This window comes from Macrobrachium nipponense, chromosome 11 (genome assembly GCF_015104395.2).
Source record: "Macrobrachium nipponense isolate FS-2020 chromosome 11, ASM1510439v2, whole genome shotgun sequence".
Lineage (NCBI taxonomy): Eukaryota > Metazoa > Arthropoda > Malacostraca > Decapoda > Palaemonidae > Macrobrachium > Macrobrachium nipponense.
This window is the reverse complement of record NC_061087.1, coordinates 23111600-23123103: the sequence shown is the minus strand read 5'-3', so window position 1 is coordinate 23123103 and position 11504 is coordinate 23111600.

Genomic DNA, 11504 nt, shown 5'->3' with positions numbered 1-11504 from the left:
TTCTTGAATGGGAAGGTGCCCACACTGCGCTCTCAGCAGTTAAGAGTTTTATAAGTAATTACTTACAAGGACTTTCGTAAAAGTGCAACCCTTGCATAAACAAAGTAACAACAGATCGAAGAAGGAAGGCTGAGCATTTTAGAGCCTCGAGAAATTGTAATATATTGAAAGGAACAACAATAAATAATAAGCTTATATTTTGTCACATTTCCCCTGAAAAAGAAGACAACACAAACGCCGTAAACTCATCTAGAAATCTCGTGAATTTCTTTGTTGCTTTCAGTCTCAAATTCACACGACCCCACCGTGCATATTGTCAAACTCTTACCCCTTCGCTGAGTACACGGAGCCTCGCCCATATTATTACCTTTAAAATCTCCTAACGTATAATTATCAGGTCGGATGGGCAACTAAAGAAAACCTGGCGGAGCTCTTCCTACCATTAAACTAGAGTAAGTCGTTCGGTTATCATGTCTCCATGGGTGTATGTGTGGGAAAGTCGACGAGAAAGTGACTGCTATGTTCAGGTGTACTTAACTTTTATGTATTTCGACGTCTCGAATGTCCATCACACTTATTCTTTGCTTGTTCGTTGTTTTCTCGAATTGTTCCCGTAGGAGGGTAGGCATTTACTTAAGGTTCTTTGCAGCGTCCACTCGGCACCTAACTGTAACCGCCTTCATCCCTTTTACTGTACCTACATTGTATTCCCTTTCTGCCATCTGACTTTCCACCCTCACTGAACAATTATTTCATAGTGTAAGTGCTTTGAGGTCTTCCTCCCGTTACAGCTTTCAAACCTTTTTACAGTCAATTTCCGTTTCAGCGCTGAATGAACTCATATGTCCCAGTGCTTGGTCTTTTGCCAAGTTCTATATTCTATTCTACTTTCTTTAACGGCATCAGAAACATTTTATTTCTTTGACATTTTTTATTGTTTTCATTTATGAGATTATGGTTATCAAACCAAGCAGCGGGTTCTTTGGGCAATTCAGCGCCTTAAGACAATGCACAGAGGGAGTTGGAGTTGGAGTGGTTGGACAGTAAGCAGTTCAACGCTGGACGCGTGGGTTACGTGCTCGCCAACCGAATCGGTAGTCGCGAGTTCGATTCTCCGCTCTGCCAACGTGGAATCACAGGAATGCATTTCTGGTGATCAGAAATTAATTTCTCGATATAATGTGGTTCGGATCCCACAATAAGCTGTAGTAGGTCCCGTTGCTGGGTGACCAATTGGTTCCTAGCCACGTAGAAATATCTAATCCTTAGGGCCAGCCATAGGGTCTGGTTAAACTAAGATAAACTTAAATTCTGGACAGTAAGCTCAAGAGACCTTGATCATCGAGAGAGAGAGAGAGAGAGAGAGAGAGAGAGAGAGAGAGAGAGAGAGAGAGAGAGAATCCTACACAGACTTCTGTGACATCAAAGTGTCGAAAGTGTCGTCCTACAACACTCTACCTAAAATTCATCGCTGGGGGTGTTTGGAATGTGTTTGCAACATTCCCCTTTAAGCTGGCTCTATAGACAGAGACGAATTCTCGTCGAAAAGTGTCTCACTGGACTTGCTAAACGTTCTACGCCACATGCGAAAGGATGCTCGCAAGCCATCGCAAGCTGGGAAAGTATGCTTGCGAGCGCTCGGAAGTTGTTCATACGGTTGCGCAAGTGAATGCATTTCTTAATTTCACTCGGCCGATTAAATTTCCCTTTTAATTGATTGTTTTCCCAAATAGGGTCGATTTTTGTGGGTTAAAAGGAGAAGGAATGAATGGGGAACAAGATTTCGTAACCTTACGATGTATAAACTTGAGCATGGAATGTCTGATGAGAATTTAATTCTATAATCCAAAATTCTTGTTAGTTTTCATTTTGCATTTTTTTTACTCGTCTCGAATTAGTCACTCGGTATTTAGCAGGTGAAGAGTGCTTTGTAACTTGAGTCTGGTATTCTAAATTGGCATTCAGTTAAGGATAGTTGCCATTGCTAACTGGACTTTCAATTTGGCGTCGAAGTCTGTTTTTAGACAAGTTGTTAAATAATTTTGGCATTAGATGGTAAAGGCAAGTCTCTTGAATCACATATTTCTTTCACTTGTTTTCATGGAAAGCTTATTATTTTAAGGACGTTGACAATATTTGAAAAATGTACGTTTGATAACACTATTGGTAAATTTTTTTTATCTTAATTCATCGAGTTGATGCAACAGCGTTTTGCACTGTTATGCAACTACGTGCAATCCCCCATAGATGTCAGCACTAAACGGTCGCCTTTTACCTTCCGCCATCTTTCTCAGCACGATGATAAAGAAAAGTAAAAAAAAAAAAGATAAAAAGAGGAAAAACGCTCCTGCATCACGCAAGCCGCCTATAGACAGGATGTTTAAGTGTCGTTTAATATCTTTTTCTGTCAATTCCGAACTAGATTTAAGGGCCTCTTGGCAGCGACATCTGGTGCTTTTTTTTTTTTTTTTTTTTTTTTAATTTCATTTCTTATTATTCCTTAAAATTCCGTGCTTGTCATCTTGGTGACATAACTGCAATTTTGCTTCGCGGGATTTTTTTTTTTTATCTAGTGTGAAGGTTACCTCCGGCAATTTAAAGGGGAAAGAGTTGCCTACTCGTCTGTTTCTGACTAACTATCTCATACAATATCTCAAAGGAAGTATTGATCAAACTTAATGGGATTCATTTTTGGGGTTTTCTGTTGGCCAAGGAATAATGAAATAGGTTTTCAGATGAATTTGAATCAACTCTAGGACAATTCTTTATTTTACGTAATATTTCTATGTGAGATAATTTTTCTGAATTTATGGGAAAAAATGCTTCTAGCTAATTCCTTCAAAGCAAAGTAAAACGGTCTTGATGAAAAAGTTGCAGACAGACACGTCACCATGAAGACTTACAACCTGTGTGATTCCTGGCTGATACAGATAACTGTAGGTCTCTAGGAAAGGAAATATCTTTGGCATTAAAGGCAAATGTGGTTTTGAACTGCTTAATTGATTTGATCAATCTCACGATGATTCAGATCGTGTTTGCATACTCTGTCAAATTAGCCTCAGTGAGTTGATATATGAATATGACCAATAGCATTCTTGCCTTTTTTTTAGCCACTTTAAGAACGATATCGTTATACAAAGAAACAAATACAATAAAACTGCAGTCAATTTAATGCAGGGGTTCTTAATTTGAGGTTCAAGACCCTCCCAGCAGCTCCCAGTTGAGGTTATCAAGGGGTATCTAAAAAAAATGGGTACTGCAGGGAAGCAATTTGAATGTCTCGTATTATCTCTTCCGTCTGGTTACTTCAGACTTGGTAAATAAAACAGTTCTTTCAAGTCTGCATTCTCTTCTTGTGAAGAATTTATTATTATTATTATTATTATTATTATTATTATTATTATTCATTGATTATATAATTTATTATCATTATTATTATTCTTATTATTATTATTATTATTATTATTATTATTATTATTATTATTATTATTATTATTATTATTATCCTATTCGATAGGGTGGTATTTATAGTTTGGGGTTCCGGGTTGCATCCTGCCTCTTTAGGAGTCCATCACTTTTCTCACTATGCGCACTGTTTCTAATAGCACGCTCTTCTGCATGAGTTCTGGAGCTACCTCGGCGTCTAGTTTTTCCAGGTTCCTTTTCAGAGATATTGGGATTGTGCCTAATGTTCCTATGATAATGGGTTAGATTTCCACGGCATATCCCATATCCTTCAAAGTTCTATTTTTAAGTCTTGATACTTAAGAAATTTTTTCTCTTTCTTTCTCATCTACGCTGGTGTCCTATGGTATTGCGACATCAGTGAGTGATACTTTCCTCTTGATTTTGTCAATCAGCATCAAGTCAGGGTGATCCTATATATTCTGATACAATAATCCCAGAGAATCTTTGCCTGATCGTTTTCTATCACTCCGTCAGTGATACGTTAATATGGAAGAAACTACGTGATCATTTAACTCGTTGTTCATTGTTTCAGTATATTCCAATTTAACCTTTTATTATGAAAGTTACTGTGGTACTATGAAGTTCGTAGATAAATGAAGTTATAACTTATAATTTTTAAGGTTTCTTTAAATTTAACACTGTTATTAATCTGAAAGTTTTAGATTAACTTTATATATCTATATAATACTAATCTTTACTATATATATATATATATATATTATGTATCTATATATGCATACATATATATATATATATATATATATATATATATATATATATATATATGTTATATATATACATATATACACACATATATATACACATAAAATTTAATGAGTTTATCAATGAAGCAAGTCCTGCAGAGTAGTGATTTTGGGAGGTTCAGACCGATTAAAGTCCTATGATTAACATTGTTTTTGTCGTTCTGCCATGATCTGCGTTCAGTAACGAGAATTATTTGAATTCCCATAAATGCTCCGTCTAGCCGCTCCAAAGGAGCCAGCCTTGCCTTCGAATTCCCCTGCAAATCATTTTGTTTACTCTCCTTGTATACCGATCACGGGCTGCGTTTTGAATCCTTTGTTTCATCACGAGGTCACAAATGCTTTCGTCGGTTGCATATCATCAATCTAACTCGGGTAAATATGTCGTGCCATTACCGTTGTCTTAAGCTTTATTATATGTAACAATGAACCCCCATTACGCCATTGTTTCAGGCGAACGTTCCCGTGGCACAACTAAGTCCCGTCGGCGAAATATAGGCAATGACTTATGGAAGCCGGATGAGATTTCCCGAGATTAGGAGAAATTGCACACAAGGAACGAGCAGACAACAGCAATCATGAGCTGCAGTCGGTTTCTCTCTCTCTCTCCTCTCTCTCTCTCTCTCTCTCTCTCTCTCCACTTTGCTGGAAGCTTGCCATGAACGTAAATCGCCTCTCATCCTCGTTCGGTGGAAATATTTGTCTAACAGCTCTCTCTCCTCTCTCCTCTCTCTCTCTCTCTCTCTCTCTCCTCTCTTTGACATTACTAGGAGCTTACTATGAATGTGAATTATCTCTCATACTTATTCACTAGAAACATTTGTTTTACATTTCTCTCTCTCTCTCTCTCTCTCTCTCTCTCTCTCTCTCTTGACATTACTAGAAGCTCACTATGAGTGTGAATTATCTCATAAATGTTCGATGGACACATTTGCTTTACAGTTACTCTCTCTCTCTCTCTCTCTCTCTCTCTCTCTCTCTCTCTCTCGATATTACTAGAAGCTCACTATAAATGTGAATGATCTCTTATAAATGTTCGATGGTAACATTTGCTTTACAATCCCCCCCCCCTCCTCTCTCTCTCTCTCTCTCTCTCTCTCTCTCTCTCTCTCTCTCTCTCTCTCTCTCTCTCTCTTTTGACATTACTAGGAGCTTACTATGAGTGTGAATGATCTCATAAACGCTACATTACACCATCTCCATCGGCTTTACAATAATAAGAGTTGGCAGTAGTTTCGTTAAATGCTCTCACATTAAAGCCATTCGCTTAGATTGATGCATTTATGCAATTCATGTAATTCATGTAATTTCCTCGTTCGGCAGTGTAAATAAATTGAGTTGTTCCTTCTCAAATCACTGTTTTTAAATGCGAAAGTGATTTCAGGCAGTTAACTTATTGAGGCGATGAAAAAATCAGGTAGCCGTTGTAATCGTCTGCTTGAAGTGCATTGCACATGCAATCAGTCAGTGTTGCAATAGTTTTTCAGTAAAAATTATGATTAAATTTATAACTGTATATTTTTCTTCTTATTAAAATTGGTGCAATATTCCTTCAGTTAAGTTTTACATTTAATTTTGTGAAAATGATAAAATGAAATATTCCATTTTTAATTATTTCAAAAGCAATTTGCATTATAACAAGCTAATATGATACGTTACTTAAATCTACAAAGTTACATTTTTTCCTTTCAAAGGCTTAGATTTCGTTCATCCAGGAGCAGAGCCTTGAAAGTTAGATAAAAAAGAGATTTCGTTTTTGTCTAAACTTCTTAATGAAATCAAAGGCTACTGGACGTAATGCTTCTCCCTGTGGAAGCAGACAATTATGGTTCATGTAAATCAACACTTGTCGTCAAGTAGAATATATAATATAAACTAGTATATATATAAATCTATATATATTAATATATATATAGTGTTATATATAATATATATATATATTTTTTTATTCCTTTTACCGTACCCTCATTCATATTCTCTTTCTTCCATCTGGCTTCCCACCCTCATCCTAATAATTGTTTCATAGTAAAACTACTTTGAGGTTTCCCTCCTGTACACATTTCAAACCGCCTTGCTGTCAATTTCCATTCCAGCCCTGAATGGCCTAGTAGGTCCCAGCCGCTTTGCTTAAAACTGCTTTGAGGTTTCCTCCTGTTACACCTTTCAAACCGCCTTGCTGTTCAATTTCCATTCCAGCGCTGAATGGCCTCGTAGGTCCCAGCGCTTAGCCTTTGGCTGAGTTTCTAGATTCTATTCTATATATACTATAGTATAGAATAATATATATATATATGATATATATATACTATATATATATAGAATAGAATCAATAGAATTTAAGGCACTATATATGATATACATACATACACACAGATATATATATATATATATATATATATATATATATATATATATATATATATATATATATATATATATATAAACAAACCTGTTACCGAAGCAATTGACAGCAACCAATGTTCATGGCAGTCACCTCGAGAGCAGCCATTCCTCATATTCACCAATCGAGAAAAAATAAGAATGACGTACAGAAGAATTGCACAGAATTATATCCTTTTTGTACAGCTTACTTCCGTCATGACTTCGTTCCTTGACAACTCTGTATGTAATCACGGCCTTTGCATTCATAACGTCCTTGACACGTTATTCGTCTATGGTTCTGTATGGTGGTTTTCTTTACCTTTTTCTGAAGTTTCTTTTTGTTTATGTATTCTCAGTAATGTCTGAGCAATTGACAATTTAAGGTCATTTACCGTCCTTTACTAAATGTAATTGTTTTTCTTATCGTGTTTGGCTTATATCTGTTGCAGTTGTCAGATGCTAAATGCCTCTAAATTGCGTGTTTTTTTCTGCTATTTAGTGACTATAATTTGTTGTTTTTTGGACATATTCCAAAATCAGATTAATTTTCTTACTGTTTAAATAATGCTGCTATAGGTATATCTCCGCATTTCATGTTTTTCTATATCTTAATGCCTGTCGTGGAGAGAGAAGAAGAAGAAGAAGAAGAAGAAGAAGAAGAAGAAGAAGAAGAAGAAATATTTCGAAAGCCTTTCCAGATACAATCTTATCAAGCAGCAGCATCTCAGGAATTCTGGCAAAAATGTGCAAAAGTGGCAGCCTGATAATTGGACGAGCTTCCCAGTGTTGAAATGTATCTATTTGTCTATCTACTTACGTAGGGATGCTGACGTAGTAATTGTAGCGTGGCCAGTATTACTGGCTGTTATTCTGGGTGAACACTATCATCTTAATGTGAAGGCTAATGGATACAAAAAAATCAAGTTACCACACGCTCACTCTCATGTATATCTGTATATACGTATATATATGTATATATATGTATATGTATATGCATATATGTGTATACATGTATATGTATATATATGTCTATGTATATATATTTCTGTATATACATATATATTATATATATGTTGTATGTAGTTATATATAGGTGCGTGAGTATGTATGTATACGTATATGTATATGCATATATGTGTTGTTCCCTCTTGGAACTGTGTTAACACACGCTTATTTATATATCTGTCACGAAGAGCTTTTTCACCCATTTATTCCATCATTGTCAACAAATAAAGATCGATATGGGACTTTCCCAATTACAACTAAGAATTAAGCTAAAGAGTTTGATACTTAATTCACATTATTATTTACCGTCTTATGTCAAAGAACGACTCGTTCTGGAAGCAAAACGGTTCGTATCCTCTATTTCACATAATTCAAGACTTAACGTGATACAAAGAACGAAGAACAAGTTCATTATCTCAAGTAATTTTCAAGAATACTTTCTTTCGTCCGTGGCCGTGTTCATTATTTTTAACTCGATAGCAGAAAACAGCATTCGTTAAAGCTTAGTCTCATCGCTACATCTTTCAAATTTAGTCAACATGTGCCCGTTCAGCTGGTGTAAGCCGAGTAATGGAAGTAACGGTTAAAGCGACCGTAGTATTTTTTTTATAATGTTTTTACCTTGTGTTCATTCAGTGTAACCTAATACTAAGCGTAGAATTCAACTGATATTATTATTTCTCTCCTCTATACTTATTCTGTTATTCGCAGCCACGTTCGCTGGGCAGCAATTGAATGCCAAAAATTTGCAACCTTCAATTTCGTGGGCGTTTTTCGTGATGGTCCCGTCATTTACTTCACGAATGGGTTTCACACGATAAAAGAGAATTGAACCAATTGCCGAAATTGCAACGTTTCTTGGCATCCCTTTGCAATGTTGCATTTCATAGAAAACATCAGGACTATGAATATAAAAGGAAAAGAAAAATAGTTTATTTTTTACTGAGATTTAGACTGTGAGGCGAACTGATGAATGATTATGTTGACTTCATAGAAAATAATCTCCTAAGATGTAGTGTCAAATAAACATTTATTATTATCAATTATTGTATAGAATGTTTCATGGGAGAAAAGTTGAGAAGAAAACGAGAGCAAGTGAGAAAGGCTAGACCTTGGCAATATTAATATAAGTAGTAACTTAAATATATATAAGGTTACTAGTCCATTCTATTCCAGAGGATATGTGATACACACGCACACACACACACACACACACACACACACACACACACACACACATATATATATATATATATATATATATATATATATATATATATATATATACATATCTCATATAACCACAGGCGAATAATGTCCTTGTGACTGAAGACAAAATGCGTTCCAGCTGATGGTGTATTTGCTTCTTGTATTGAATTCAATTATTCCATGTCACAATTGCTAAATATTAACCTGCTTTTAATATCATCTCTGTCGATATTGGTATCAAAAATTAACAACGCGTTTATTCTCACCGAAACTGAAAGGAGACAGGTTAAGTTTATCCCGAGCACGGATTCACAGAAGAATCCTTCTTCTTCTTCTTCTTCTAAGTCAGTCAATCGAGTCACGGTCGAAGTGCCCATTCTCCATCGCAAAATCCTGAACTCTTCGCAAATTTTGGAACCTTAATACGTATTTTTTAATTAAGACATGCTTCCTTTTCCCATTTTGACCTATAGAAATCAAAGAGAGAGAGAGAGAGAGACAGACAAGAGAGAGAGTAAGAGCCCCGAGAGAGAGAGAGAGAGAGAGAGAGAGAGAGAGAGAGAGAGAGAGAGAGAGAGAGAGAGAGAAATTCGTGACTTTCATGAAGGAAGTAATTTGTTTTTTATTTTACTTTCGCATCTTCAGTCAAAAGTGATGCTCGCGCGTGCTTTCATTTGCCAACCTTGGAAGCTCTTGTTTAGAAGCATTATTTAGTGACTTTGAGATCCGTGTTTGCGTCTACGATCGTCGATTCTAATCACCTTGGGTAGATGAAGTAGATAAGATGATATGCTCTCGTGAGACGAAAGATTAAAATAGCGAGAGGAAGACGTGAAGATTTTGCCTTGACGAGAATTTTTCCAAGGTTTTCTGCTATGCACTTCTCCATCGAAAAAAACTGGGATTTTATTATGATTATTGTTATACTTAATGCTATTATCATTATTATTATTATTATTGAAAAAGAAACCCACAAAACTACTGTGTATAACGTGTTTACCTTTAAGTATTTACAGATAGGCATTGAAAGTACTCGAGTGTTGAGTAAAATAAAATGTAAGTACTTATAAGTAAACACCTTATACACAGCAATTTTTTGGGTTTCTTTTTCAATCTTCAGAAGAAAACTGAAAGAAGTCTTTGTTTTGATTCATTATTATTATTATTATTATTATTATTATTATTATTATTATTATTATTATTATTATTATTATTATTATTATTATTATTATTATAATGAGACTGATTATTTCCGTTCTATAAACTATCATTACAGTTATTTTTGTTTCAGGATAGCTTGTCCCATCGGCTGAATAAAATTAATGCTACTTTTATCACTTTTTGTGCCAATAATTTTGCAGCGCCTAACAAAATCTTACCATGTTTCTTTTTATTATCTTATATTCGCAAAAGACTCAAAACCTAAATAAGCGTCGTCGGGAAATAAAATGTAATATTTTCAGTCATTCCTGCGTTCTTAAACTTTATTTGCGTCTTATATTTGATGGAAATACTGCACGAATTCTCGTCGTATTAAGAATTTGTGTCAAGCGAAAGGATTTTTTTTTAGAGGTATGCAAGAAGTACTCTGAATTTGAAATAAAATTATTAACAAGCCAGGAAAACTTTATGGTAGGTCCAAAAGTAACGCAGTTTCAAAGAAACAGAAGGAATTTCCCCTAAAATTAAAATAAGAAAATAATAATGATTTAATCCTGCAGGTCGGATGAACTCATACGACTTAAGAATTTTTTTTTCTTTTTTGAAAAATTAACGTAATTGCAAATTCGGAACAGGAGAGTGAAAGTATTGAAAACACACTTATTACATACTAATTAGATTCCACATCTATTTTATTATCTCAGTTAATTTTCAGCATCTGGTAATTATGGTCTTCGCTACCTTGATAATACAGTAAACACATTGATGCTAATGTACTTTACTTAACCTTAGTTATCCAGATGATTCGAAGGCTACATAATTATATTTCAAATATTGTGCGTATCCTTGTCAGGTTTGCTTTCAGTTTAATAATAGTTTTGTGGTTAGAGTTTGTTATATATTATAAGGGAATATATATGTCTAGGACGTCTTATCTCGGTGGGATATCTTGTACATAATTACGATTGCAAGGATTTCCGATTAAAAACAATTCTGTTCCGAAACCCTTTAGTTAAAGGTTCTCTGAATGAGACACTCACACATTCCTTAGAATTACGAAGGAGAACGGTGTAAAAACAAGAGGATAAAACGAAGAGAAAGGAGAATATATAGAAAAAAAATAAGAGTTATGAGTTCCAGTGGGGAAATTGAGTACTTTCATCGACCGATTCTCTCTGTGCAGTAGAGGGCATTATCCAAATAGTTAAGATGGATTGGCGATGGGTTGTTTTATCTGTATTATAATTCAATATTTTATATACATTGATCATGACACCCATATGAAAATCTCCCATTTTGAATTGCATCTCTCTCTCTCTCTCTCTCTCTCTCTCTCTCTCTCTCTCTCTCTCTCTCTCTCTCTCTCTCTCACTGAAGTTTTCCTTATTTTTATTGATTTAATATTATTTTCAAGCACTTTACACACAAACTCTCTCCATTATATATATATTATATATATATTATTTTTTTAATAGATAACTATTATATATTATATATATAATATATGTAACAGTT